We start from the raw sequence: 13,669 nt of genomic DNA, 5'->3' as shown, positions 1-13,669 counted from the left end.
AATTGGTAGCCGCTTTGCAAGGAATTTTGCCTAAGATGTAATGTACATTTGGCTGTTGCATGGTACTTTCTGCAATAAGGAATGGCTCTAACATGTTAAAAACCCGTCGCCAAGAAGAAATTGTAAAGAGCATTCAATCATCAATAGCCGTGAGTACAGTTAGCCGCCACGTCGCTTGCGACCACTACTTCGCCACTACTCCAACAACTTCATGGCTACATATATGTATCGGAGCATGGGCCAGTTAACTTGTGTGAGTGATTTTAATAGTAATCCAAGTGCTATAAACCTATGTTTAGAGAGGTAATTTTTATCCTGATCATGAACCTATGCAGGATCTCCTCCTAAGTGATCATAAAACCAAGTACCCTGTTTCAAATTCACTATTATTGTTTATCTATGTTGGTCAGATGTGCAAGGATTATTAAAAGTGAAGCTAGTTAGCATTTTACTAAAATACTCTCAAATTATTGCAAAGTATCGTTTTGCAAATATTCAATGCCAGACTGAGTAAATGTTACTGTCTAAAATACCTGCTCGAAGGTGATGAAAAAGGCAAATAAGTTACACTCATTTGATACTTAATTTAGCTGTAATAACTATCATGAACGAATTTTTGAAGTTAATTGAGCTCAATGTTGAATAATCTACCTTGTAAAGTAAAAACAAACTATTTCAAATGAAGCTAAGAATTAAATTTAGTTGAATTGAATGTTGCTACTGAAATAACACAGGCCAACGATTGAAAAACTATTTTGCTGAAAATACCTTGTTCTTATGTATTTTAGGGTGGGAAATCCAAATATGATACTGTAAAAAACTGTATCACTCACCATTTCTTCACATTTTACAGTTAAATTTATTAAATTAAGTGATTTTTAAAGAATTTAACAGCTTTTATATAGTTAAAATAATTTAAAAAGGAAGTGTAATGAATGTAGATGATGTTGGTAGCACTTCTGAAAAACATTTGCTGGAAAAAATGTCAATTCTGTTTTTGTGTTAACAGATGGTGTTTTGTTTACTGTCAACCTAATCTCACTTGCCCATTTCCTGTACATGTGCTCAGTGCAATGTCTAATTGTGGTTGTAAAAGCTCTGATGACAGTTTGTGTTATATTTGTAGTGAATTTGTCATTAAAAACACCAAATAATCATTACAGACTTTGTGAGAAAGGTTTATCCATCATACTTTTGATCTAAAATTGGTGATTAAGATAGATCTTGGACACTGTTTGTTTTTTGTTTTGGTTTTAGGGCGCAAAACTGCTATGGTCATTAGCGCCCAGTCCGTGACTTAGGAAATAGTAAAAAACCGAAAATGGAGACCAGCAGCAATGGGAGCGAAACTCAAAAAATTGGAGAAACTAAAAGCAGAAGGAAGGCTTAAAAAATCCACTACAGAAAGGGGTTGGTTGTCCCCAAAAAAAGCTTCAAATGACTGACGTCGTTTCACTGGCACTAATAAACTCGAGAATGCGATCGGCCGAGCGCGTGTCATCTGCTACAACTGACGATATATCAGGCGACAGCTGTAGACGGGCGCATAACGGAGTAAAATAGGGGCACTCAATTAAAAGGTGTCTTACCGTCCACAGCTGAGAGCAGTGGGGACAGAGTGGGGGAGGATCGCCGCTTAAAAGATGTCGATGGCTAAAAAGACAGTGCCCTATCCGGAGTCGAGTTAAAATTAACTCCTCTCGACGACGCGTTCGGGAGGAAGAGGTCCAAGCACAAGGAAGAGCTTTCATGTCCCGCAATTGATTATGGGGAAGTGTCGACCAATGTGCGTGCCATAAAAGAACAACACGACGACATAAAACGCTCCGTAGATCGGCGAAGGGAATCGATTGAATAGCTGGCCGAGGAAGAGAGATTGCAGCCTTGGCCGCTATATCGGCCGCCTCATTTCCACATATACCAACGTGTCCCGGGAGCCAGAGGAACGCCACCGAGACGCCCCCCAGGTGGAGCAAGCGCAGACAGTCCTGAATCCGGTGGACCAGAGGGTGGACAGGGTAAAGAGCTTGGAGACTGAGGAGAGAGCTGAGAGAATCGGAGCAGGTAACATACTGTAACCGCTGATGGCGGCGGATGTAGTGGACAGCCTGGAGAACAGCGTAAAGCTCCGCAGTATAAACCGAACACTGGTCGGGAAGCCGAAATTGATTTGGGGTGTCGCCAACAATATAGGCACTCCCTACACCAAACGATGTTTTTGAGCCATCAGTGTAAATAAATGTGGCTTCCGTCATTTGTGCACATAGAGCAGAAAATGCCCGACGATAAACAAGTGAAGGGGTACCATCCTTGGGAAACTGACAAAGGTCACGGAGCAGGCAGATCCGGGGACGGAGCCAAGGCGGTGCTGTACCCCAAGTAGTCAAGAAGGTTTTAGGAAAGCGGAAGGAAAGAGAATGGAGCAGTTGACGGAAGCGGACTCCCGGTGGTAGTAGGGAGGAGGGGCGGTCTGCATACCCTACATCAAAGGAGGCGTCGAAAAAAAATGACATGGGCTGGATTAGCAGGCATGGTAGACAGATGGACTGCTCGCCGATTGGACAGCGGAGGTTCAGCAGTCTCAGCATAAAGGCTTTCCACAGGGCTGGTGTAAAAAGCTCCAGACACTAAACGTAATCCACGCTGGTGGATAGAGTCGAGACGACGAAGAATAGACGGCCGAGCAGAGGAGTAAACTATGCTTCCATAGTCAAATTTCGAGCGCACTAAGGTGCGATAGAGGCAGAGAAGGACCACTCGGTCCGCCCCCCAGGAGGTACCATTCAGGACACGGAGGGTGTTGAGGGATCGCAGACAGTGAGCCGAAAGATACGAAACGTGGGAGGACCAGCACAGTTTTCTGTCAAACATAAGACCCAAGAATTTAGCGACGTCCGAAAACGGAAGGTTGGTAGGTCCTAGATGTACGGAGGGTGGAAGAAACTCCTTTCGTCGCCATAAATTAACACAAACGGTCTTACTGGGAGAAAAACGGAAGCCGGTTTCGATGCTCCAAGAGTGGAGGCGATCGAGACATCCTTGAAGACGTCGTTCAAGAAGGCTGGTCCTTTGAGAGCTGTAGTAGATCGCAAAATCGTCCACAAAGAGGGAGCCCGAGACATCATCAGGAAGGAGACAATCCATAATTGGATTTATGGCAATGGCAAACAGTACAACACTCAGCATGGAGCCCTGGGGTACCCCGTTTTCTTGGGAGAAAGTACGGGAGAGAGTAGTGTTCACCCGCACTCTAAATGTGCGCTCTGCCATAAATTCGCGAAGAAAAAGGGGCAGCCGACCTCGAAAGCCCCAAGAGAACAGTGTGCGGAGGATGCCTGTCCTCCAACAGGTATCGTATGCTCTCTCCAGATCAAAAAATATTGCTACTGTTTGGCGTTTGCGGAGAAAATTGTTCATGATATAAGTGGAGAGAGCAACAAGATGGTCAACTGCAGAACGATGCTTTCGGAATCCGCATTGGGCAGGTGTTAAAAGACTTCGGGACTCCAGCCACCAAGCTAAATGGCAATTCACCATACGCTCCAAAACCTTACATACACTACTCGTGAGAGGTTAGGTTAGGTTAGTGGTGTTTAACGTCCCGTCGACAACGAGGTCATTAGAGACGGAGCGCAAGCTCGAGTTAGGAAAGGATGGGGAAGGAAATCGGCCGTGCCCTTTCAAAGGAACCATCCCGGCATTTGCCTGAAACGATTTAGGGAAATCACGGAAAACCTAAATCATGATGGCTGGAGACGGGATTGAACCGTCGTCCTCCCGAATGCGAGTCCAGTGTGCTAACCACTGCGCCACCTCGCTCGGTACTCGTGAGAGAAATGGGGCGATAGCTAGAGAGGAGGTTTGTCCTTTCCAGGTTTCGGAACAGGAACGACGATAGCTTCCCGCCATCGTCTGGGGAAAGTACTGTCGGTCCAAATTCGATTATAAAGGCGAAGGAGGTAACGCAGACTATGGGGTGGTAAATGCAGCAACATTTGGACGTGGATACCATCCGGTCCTGGGGCGGAGGAGCGAGAAGAAGAGAGTGCATGTTGGAGTTCCCGCATGGAGAAAACAGTATTGTAGCTTTCGCGATTTTGAGAGGAGAAAGCAAGAGGTCGAACTTCCGTTGCATGTTTCTTCGGGAGAAACGCTGGCGGGTAATTTGAAGAGCTCGAAACCTCAGCAAAGTGTTGACCCAATGAGTTAGAAATTGCGACGGGGTCCACTAATGTATCATGCACGACAGTGAGCCCAGAGACCAGGGAGAAACTAGGCGCGCCTGACAACCGCCGAAGCCGACTCCAAACTTCCGAGGAGGGAGTGAAGGTGTTAAATAAGCTAATAAAGAATTTCCGGCTTGCCTTCTTGCTATCGCGGATGACGCGACGGCATCGCGCACGGAACTGCTTATAGCGGATACAGTTGGCCAAAGTAGGATGGTGGCGGAAAACGCGAAGAGCACGTCGCCGCTCACGTACTGCGTCACGGCACGCCTCGTTCCACCTAGGAACTGGGGGGCGCCGGGGCAATTCGGAGGTGCGTGGTATTGAACGTTCCGCAGCTGTAAGAATAACGTCGGTAATATGTGTGACCTCATCGTCGACGCTGGGAAAGTGACGGTCATCAAATGTCGCTAGAGACGAAAAAAGTGTCCAATCGGCTTGGGCAAACTTCCAGCGTCGCGGGCGCATACATGGCAGTTGAGGCTGCAGTCTAAGGACACATGGAAAGTGGTCACTCGAGTGTGTATCGTCAAGGGCGAACCATTCGAAGCGCCGAGCTAGCGGAACAGTACCGACCGAAAGGGCCAACTGAGAGAAATTTGTCGTGGAGGCAGACAAAAATGTAGGGACCCCAGTGTTGAGGCAAACTAGATCCGCTTGGTGGAAGACGTCCAGCAATAGTGAGACACGTGGACAAGGATGTGGAGATCCCCAAAGCGGGTGGTGGGCATTGAAGTCCCCAACCAGCAAATAGGGGGGTGGAGGCTGACCAAGAAGATGAAGGAGATCAGCTCGTGCCATTGGTGTGGACGATGGAATGTATACAGTACAAAGAGAAAAGGTATATCCAGAAAGGGAAATACGGACAGCGACAGCTTGGAAGGAAGTGTTTAAGTGGATTGGGTGGTAATGGAGAGTATCATGGAGAAGAATCATGAGTCCTCCATGGGCTGGAGTGCCTTCAACAGAAGGGAGATCAAATCGGATGGACTGAAAATGGGGGAGAACAAAGCGGTCATGGGGACGCAGCTTTGTTTCCTGAAGACAGAAGATGACCAGCGAGTAGGATCGTAAGAGGATCGACAATTCATCCCGATTGGCTCGAATGCCGCGGATATTCCAGTGGATAATGGACATAGGGTGAACAGAAAATGGAGGAATGTGACCAAGGTTGCTGTCAACTCATCGACTGCTCAGAGCTTGCGACCGACAGCATGGAATGGCATTCAGCCGAAGGCAGAAGATCCTGATCCATAGGTTATTCAGGAGCAGCTCCTGCCACCAGCGATCGGCCGGTTGATCGGCCGCCAGCAGTGCGTCTCGGCGACACAGAAGAAGGCCGAGGGCGATTTCCGCCAGGTGGTGCTGTAGATGGGACACGCCTTGGCGGAGAAGGAGAAGAACTGGGTTTCTTAGTAGCCTTCTTGGAATTATGATGTTTAGATGGAGGAGGAACCGATGGTTGCGAAGTTGGGGTACATAAAAAATCTTCACGAGTGTGCTCTTTTTTGGAAGGCTGGGTGTCTGACTTCTGGGCTCGAGATTTAGCAAAACTCGATGAAGGGTGAGCCATAGAGTGGACAGGCGAAAGTGGTGAGGTTGAACGGGCGATCTTTGCACTGGCCGATCTGACGACCGTGGCACTAAAGGTGAGGTCGCAAGTCTGCGTGGCCGCCTCCTTTGTTGACCAAGGAGAAGCAAGGACAGTGCTGTATTTTCCTGTCTGAGGCACGGTGGGCTGGCGACTGGCGAATAATTTTCGAGCAGCAAAGGTCGACACCTTTTCCTTCACTCTGATTTCCTGGATGAGCTTTTCGTCTTTAAAAACAGGGCAATCTCGAGAGGAAGCAGCGTGGTCACCCATATAGCTGATGCAGCGAGGGGATGGAGGTGGACAAGCATCCTCATGGGCATCCTTGCCACATGTAACACATTTGGCCGGATTGGAACAAGACTGGCTGGTGTGATTGAACCGCTGACACCGATAGCAACGCGTAGGGTTTGGGACGTAAGGGCGAACGGAAATTATCTCATAGCCTGCTTTGATTTTCGATGGGAGTTGACCTTTGTCAAATGTCAAGAAGACAGTGCGGGTTGGAATGATGTTCATGTCAACCCTTTTCATAACTCTATGAACAGCCATTACGCCCTGGTCAGACAGGTAGTGCTGAATTTCTTCGTCAGACAGTCCATCGAGGGAGCGTGTATAAACGAATCCACGCGAGGAATTTAAAGTGCGGTGCGCTTCAACCCGGACAGGGAAGGTGTGGAGCAGTGAAGTACGCAGCAATTTTTCTGCCTGGAGGTCACTGACTGTTTCTAACAACAAGGTGCCATTCCGTAATCTGCAACAGGACTTTACAGGACCTGCAATCGCGCCGACACCTTCCTGAATAATGAAAGGGTTGACCGTGGAGACGTCGTGACCCCCGTCAGACCGAGAAACAACAAGGAACTGTGGCAACGATGGAGGAACTGTCTGTGGCTGAGACTCAGTGAACTTACGCCTGTGAGCAGACATAGTGGAAGGTGAGGAAACCATTGCGGAAGAATCCCCCATGATTACCGGCGTCTCCGATGGCGCGCTCCTCCCTTGTGGAGGCCCTATCTGAGGGCACTCCCGCCTTAGGTGATTGTTCACACCTCAGGTCACACCTCCCGACAAACGGATGGAGGGACCAATCGGCACTTTCGGAAGGTATCAGCTCGGGTAATCACCCCTCCCTGGGCCTGGCCGTTACCAGGGGGTACGTACGTGTCCTACCTGTCTACCCGGGGCGGAGAATTACGCGTTACCCCGTCACCGGCTATGCACAAAAATGCGTGGGTCAGGCATCAGACACGCACAGGGAGGAAGAAAGAGAAAGGGAAAAACAAAGAAAGGGAAAGGAAAGAAGAGAGGTCTCAAACGTCGCAGCGGAGAAAAGGGTAAAGGTAAGGAAAAGAGAAGGACAAAGGAAGGATGAAGACAGACAAGCAGAGAAGGCAAAGAATGCGTTACATTTACGAGCATCCATCTCCGGACATAGGCACGAACCATACTCCCAGAGGGGGGGGGAAAGGGAAGGAAAGAGCCAGAGGTGAGGAGAGGGGGGGGGGGGGGGGGGGGGCAATATGGGGGATAGGGAAGGATGCGGAAAAGGAAGGTATGCAGCCCGGAAAGGATGGAGGGCCACATTAGCTCGGAGTCCCGTGCTCGCTACGCACGTATCCACAAAAGAGTTGTGGACCCCCTTGGGGGCTGGACATTGTGTAAGGTATGTTATGTGTGTGTTGAAGATCTGAGTAAAGGGTCCAAAACAGAGAAAAAAGCCTTTAGATTTGCTGTTCCTATGATATGGTGGGAGCCAAGAAATCATTCTGATGATTACTACTTTTGCAGTGTTGATATTACTGGTCATAATTCGAAAAACAAAAAGGTAATAAGCCTTCCATCCGTCATCTGACCAGTAGGGTGTAGATTTGCCGGTTTCTGGACCACCAGATGAGTTAAATTCTATTCCAAAAGAACTATTTTCTGATGTAGAATCTGATTTAGATGAACCAGATGATGAATTCCATTGTAATACAGAAAGTCCAAAGCCCAAATTATTTACTCAAACCGACCCGGGCTTAACGAAAGAAAAAGCTGAATTTCTTGGCTCTACATTACAAGAGAAGGACTTATTGGCAGTCGGAACCAGCATATACAGGTATATATAGAAAGAGAGAGCAGCAGTTTTCCAAGTTTTTTCAAGAAGCTGGTGATTTAGTGTACTGCTCAGACATTTCTGGTCTTATGAATGAGTTAGGTATTCAATACAAAAGGAAGACTGGAGGCTGTTTATTGATAAATCCAAAACTAGTTTAAAGGATGTTTTATTACACAATGGTAACAAGTATGCATCTATACCTGTTGGTCATTCTGTACATATGAAAAAAAGCTGAAAACCTAGAAATAATGCTAAATAAAATAGGCTATTCTGCTCATGGTTGGATGATACGTGGCGATCTAAAAGTAACATGCATGCTTCTTGGTCAGCAAGGTGACTTTACCAAATTTCCATGTTTCTTGTGTGAATGGGACAGTAGGGCTAGGGACCAACACTGGTGCAGAAAGAACTGGCCCTTGAGGGAGTCTTTAAAACCTTGTAGATCCAAAAAGTGTACTCCTACCACCTCTACATATAACGTTAGGCCTCACGAAGGCCTCGTCTAAAGATGGACCACGTTTTAAGTATCTCTGTCAAACGTTTCCACACCTTTCAGAAGCTAAACTAAAAGAAAGCATCTTTGTCGGACCTTACATTAGAAAATTGATGTTTGATATTAACTTTGAACCCATAATGGCCTAAAATGAGAAAGAAGCATCGGTACCGTTCAAGGAAGTCGTTACTAAGTTCTTAAGACATGAAAAAGACACAGAATATGTTTCTATTACAGCTACAATATTGAAGAAGTTTTAAACTTTAGGATGTTTAATGAGCCTGAAAGTTCACTTTTTGAACAGTCACCTTGAGAGCGTTTTCACCACGACATTGAAGTTATGGAAAAACGCTGGATCACCAACTTCACCGAGAAGTTCAGCAAGCGACTCCTCATAGACAAAGCTACACAAGAAACTTCGATGAAAAAAGAGAAAGAAAATACAGACCAATTCTAGCTGACAACTGAAACCTCTACTAACGCATATCATTGTTTTAAATAGCTTATTGTAAATATAAACCATGCTTACATTGTAAGAAAGCCTTTCATTAATCTCCCCATTTTATACTATACAGTAAAAAGCATATTGCTCGAAAACGATGGGCGATACAAAATAACTAAGGCTAGATTAGGATTCAGCTCCTAAAAATCTAAATATCAGCTATTAAAGTAGAAAAAGTTTAACAAAATTTTTCGGTGGCTTGTCTAATCATAGTGTTTGACTACTGATACAATATCAGTTTATGAGTCCCCCCATATTCTTCTCATATTAGTAAGATAAATGGACTATTATTAATACTGAGGAAATCTGATATATTTCTATAAATGGGAATATTTATTTTAATTGTGGTATTTATAGATCAGTTAATTCAGAAGCCTCTCCTGGCCAATTTTAGTTCTTCATCTCTTGCAGGAACATTTCAATACTGATCTAAGAAACAATATGGAGTGTAGCTCTTATTACTGTGAGTTTGGTACGATTTTGATTTCTACGATTAGAACTACTGGCAACCTTGGGAGAGCCAGCCCCGACAAACTCTACCATCTGGTGAGCAAGATGTATGAGACAGGCGAAATACCCTCAGACTTCAAGAAAAAAATTACAATTCCAATCCCAAAGAAAGCAGATGTTGAAACGTGTGAAAATTACCGGACTATCAGTTTAATAAGTCACAGCAGCAAAATACTAACGCGAATTCTTTACAGACGAATGGAAAAACTGGTAGAAGCCAACCTCGGTAAAGATCAGTTTGGATTCCATAGAAACATTGGAACACGTGTGGCAATACTGACCCCACCACTTATCTTAGATGATAGATTAAGGAAAGGCAAAACTACGTTTCTAGCATTTGTAGACTTAGAGAAAGAGTTTGACAATGTTGCCTGGAATACTCTCTTTCAATTCTGAAGGTGGCAGGGGTAAAAACAGGGAGCTAAAGGCTATTTACAATTTGTACAGAAACCAGATGACAGTTATAAGAGTCGATGGGCATGAAAGGGAAGCAGTGGTTGGGAGGGAAGTGAGGCAGGGTTGTAGCATATCCCGATGTTATTCAATATGTATATTGAGCCAGCAGTAACGGAAACAAAATAAAACGTTCGAGTAGGAATTAAAATCTAGGGAAAAGAAATGGAAACTTCGAAGTTTGCGGATGACATTGTAATTCTGTCAGAGACAGACCTAGAAGAGCAGTTGAATGGAATGGACAATATCTTGAAAGGAGGATATAAGATGAACATCAACAAAAGCAAAACGAGGGTAGTTGAATGTAGTCGAATTAAATCGGGCGATGCTGAGGGAATTAGACTAGGAAATGAGACACTTAAAGTAATAAATGAGTGCTGCTATTTGGGGAGCAAAATAACTGATGGCCGAAGTAGAGGGAATATAAAATGTAGACTGGCGATGGCAAGGAAAGCGTTTCTGAAGAGGAGAAATTTGTTAATATCGAGTATAGATTTAAGTGTCAGAAGTCGTTCCTGAAAGTATTTGCATGGAATGTGGCGATGTATGGAAGTGAAATGTGGACGATAAATAGTTTAGAGAAGAAGAGAATAGAAGCTATCGAAATGTGGTGCTACAGAAGAATGCTGAAGGTTAGATGGGTAGATCACGTAACTAATGAGGAGGTACTGAGTATAATTGGAGTGAAGAGAAATTTGTGGCACAACTTGACTAGAAGAAGGGATCTGTTGGTATGATATGTTCTGAGGCATAAAGGGATCAACAATTTAGTACTGGAGGGCAGCGTGGAGGGTAAAAATCGTAGAGGAAGACTAAGAGATGAATACACTAACCAGATTCAGACGGATGTAGCTTGCAGTAGGTACTGGGAGATGAAGAAGCTTGCACAGGATAAGAGTAGCATGGAGAACTGCATCAAACTAGTTCAAATGGTTCTAAGCACTATGGGACTTAACATCTGAGGTCATAATTCCCCTAAGGCTTAGAACTACTTAAACCTAACTAACTTAAGAACATCACACACATCCACGCCCGAGGCAGGATTCGAACCTGCGACCGTAGCAGCAGCGCGGTTCCGGACTGAAGGGCCTAGAACCGCTCGGCCACAACGGCCGGCTGTATCAAACTAGTCTCTGGACAGAAGACCACAACAACAAGCAATACATTTATTCGCAAATGAAATTCATCCCACTCGTCCTATTCCACTGTCGAATTTCCTAGTAAAATTTAACGGTGTTGCGTATATTGTTAATAATACCAAATACACCATTACATGAAAGCTGACTTTCGTACATCTTCAATGCAGTAATGTGGTAGCTAATATTAAGTTTTGAGAACTGATTCTCTCTTTTATGATGTTGTCTACAACAGCCTAAGAATTAGCATACAAACCTCAGAGTACTCTACAAATGTACTTAGGTGTTTTGTAACAGATTAGTCATTAGCTTTTAAATTAAAGGATTGTTTTCGATTTTTTCCACATTCACGAATATAATATTGGTTGGGGTCTGCGTGTATATTAGTATATCTGTTTTTCTTTGTAAATATATGTGGTATGTCCCTGTTTTACATTATTTTCTACACTCTTGAAGATCTCATTATGGTTGTGTGGAGCAAAAAGTATATCTAATCTAAAAACCTCCTAAAAGAGGCCACCAAGTTTCTCGTCGCCACGGCGACGGAATCCGCAGTCCCACTAGTAGTCACTCTGCAGTCTCCAGACAAGTATACGAGGCACTCGGCTGCAACTGCCGCTCTGTGGCAGACCGCCACCGACCCACTGACCACGCATACTAGCTGGAGCAGCCCTTCTAGACAGCCACGGAGACGTCGCGACAGACGTGGAACACAGAAAAAAAGCTTGACACAACCGAAACCATCTGCTGTAGCGGAAACAGCCAGTAAGGTGGTGACTTAAATCTAGAAATTCATCACCACACCCAAAATGGCAAGGGAGAAAATACCGTCTGTGCACTTGGACGACCCCCCCCCCCCCCCCCCCACAGTGACGGACCTTGGCATAAGAAAAGGGGACGCGGGGATTAAGGGGGCATGGAGAGTATGGAAATGTGTCAACAGAATCAGATCGGGAGTTACAAGAAGGAAAGACACTTTAACAAAATGAGGCTTCTTTCCTGTTAACAGCTGTATAACTGCGGCGAATTCCAGACTATAGTGCACCTCCCATAACCCCACTAGGGCTGACATGTTCAGCTACTGAACTAATCGCGGAAAATGCAAATGGAGGAAGCGTGGACCGATACTGGGCTGATATTGTCTAAGTTACTATGTCTTGTAAATTTGTGCAATGCGTCTGTAAGGGGTACTGTTAGTATTATTCTTTACCTTTTTTGTCTGTCTACATTAGCATACTCTTTAAAAAATATATGTGTTCCTGACACGAAATAAATAAACAGATAATTACAATGATTTCTCTTGATGGCAGCTCATGGAGACTGAATGAACATACTCTATCCCCAAAGCAAGATATGACGTACCTCGTAAAAAATTAGTGTTTTTAGATATGTGAACCGCAGTGAGAAGTTGTAGACTCATTATGTTAGATGACAGACAACACACACACACACACACACACACACACACACAGGATGACAATTATTGAACTACATGAAAAAAATTAGTTACAAACTACGGCGTGCACACACTGTATTCAACGTGTAAACGTCACTAAAGATATTCAGATTTAGTCTATGAAATGTTCGATATGCCTGTCATCACTGGCGCAGACGAATGGTGAAATTCTGCATGACCTGCTGAAGTGTCGGAACATCGATGCTGTCGACTACCTCCTGAATGGTTTTAGGGCTATTGATGTACATCTTGTGATATGTCTGCGTAAGCAGAAGAAACTAACGATCAAAGTCCAAAAACCATTTATTGGACTGTTCAATTAACCAAAACAAATTCTCCAAGTATAACACCAACACAAAACAGTGATCCGTCTTCGAATCACAACTACATACAAGAATAATATAGAAAACAACTGAAATAATTTCCTACTAGTCTCCGCCAGAGACTTCTCCGATACACTAAGCCTAATCCATAGATTAGCGAGGAGATCCAAACTGGGCTGCCGGGGTGGTAGCTATCCACGTCTGCTGGCGGTCGATGAACTGCCGATGTGCAGCCGAGCGCCAGCCTTTATAACGCTTTGGCGGATGAGTTCCTCGGAACTATTTTCCATCACGTGGTTTGATGTGTGAAAATAGTTCCGGGATCAGCAGCGACCTCTTCCTTATGTTTATGTGGGCCGGTAGTGGCCCCTGGTGGCCGCTGGTATCTTTGCTCTGTTGTTGTTGTCGTTGTTGTGGTTGTTGTGGCCGTTCATCAATGTTGCCTGTCGGTTGTGTAGTGCTTCGGTGTGCCTGCGAAGCGGGCAACCCGCGGCTGCAGGCTGTCAGTTTGTTTGCTGACACTCTAGGCGCCGTGATGTCTGGTGGAGAAGGCCACAGCACTTGTCTTTAATACAGTTCCACAGAGAGAAGTTACATGTGCTCAGATCCAGAGAATACGGCGGCCAATCGAACTTCATGCCAGTGGCCTCTAGGTACCCCAGAGACAGAATGCGGTCCCCAGAGTACTCCTCCACGGCATCAAACACTCTCCTGCTTCGATGCGGTCGCGCTCAGTCTTGCATGAACCACATGTGTAAATCAAGATCACTTTAGGTAAGGGGAAAGAAATCATCTTCCGAAACCTTCACGTACCGTTCGGTAGTCACCGTGCCATCGAGGAATATTGCACCGATTATTCCGTGACTGGACATTGCTCA

The sequence above is a fragment of the Schistocerca piceifrons genome, chromosome 1, assembly GCF_021461385.2.
Source record: "Schistocerca piceifrons isolate TAMUIC-IGC-003096 chromosome 1, iqSchPice1.1, whole genome shotgun sequence".
Classification (NCBI taxonomy): domain Eukaryota; kingdom Metazoa; phylum Arthropoda; class Insecta; order Orthoptera; family Acrididae; genus Schistocerca; species Schistocerca piceifrons.
This window is presented reverse-complemented; position numbering follows the sequence as displayed.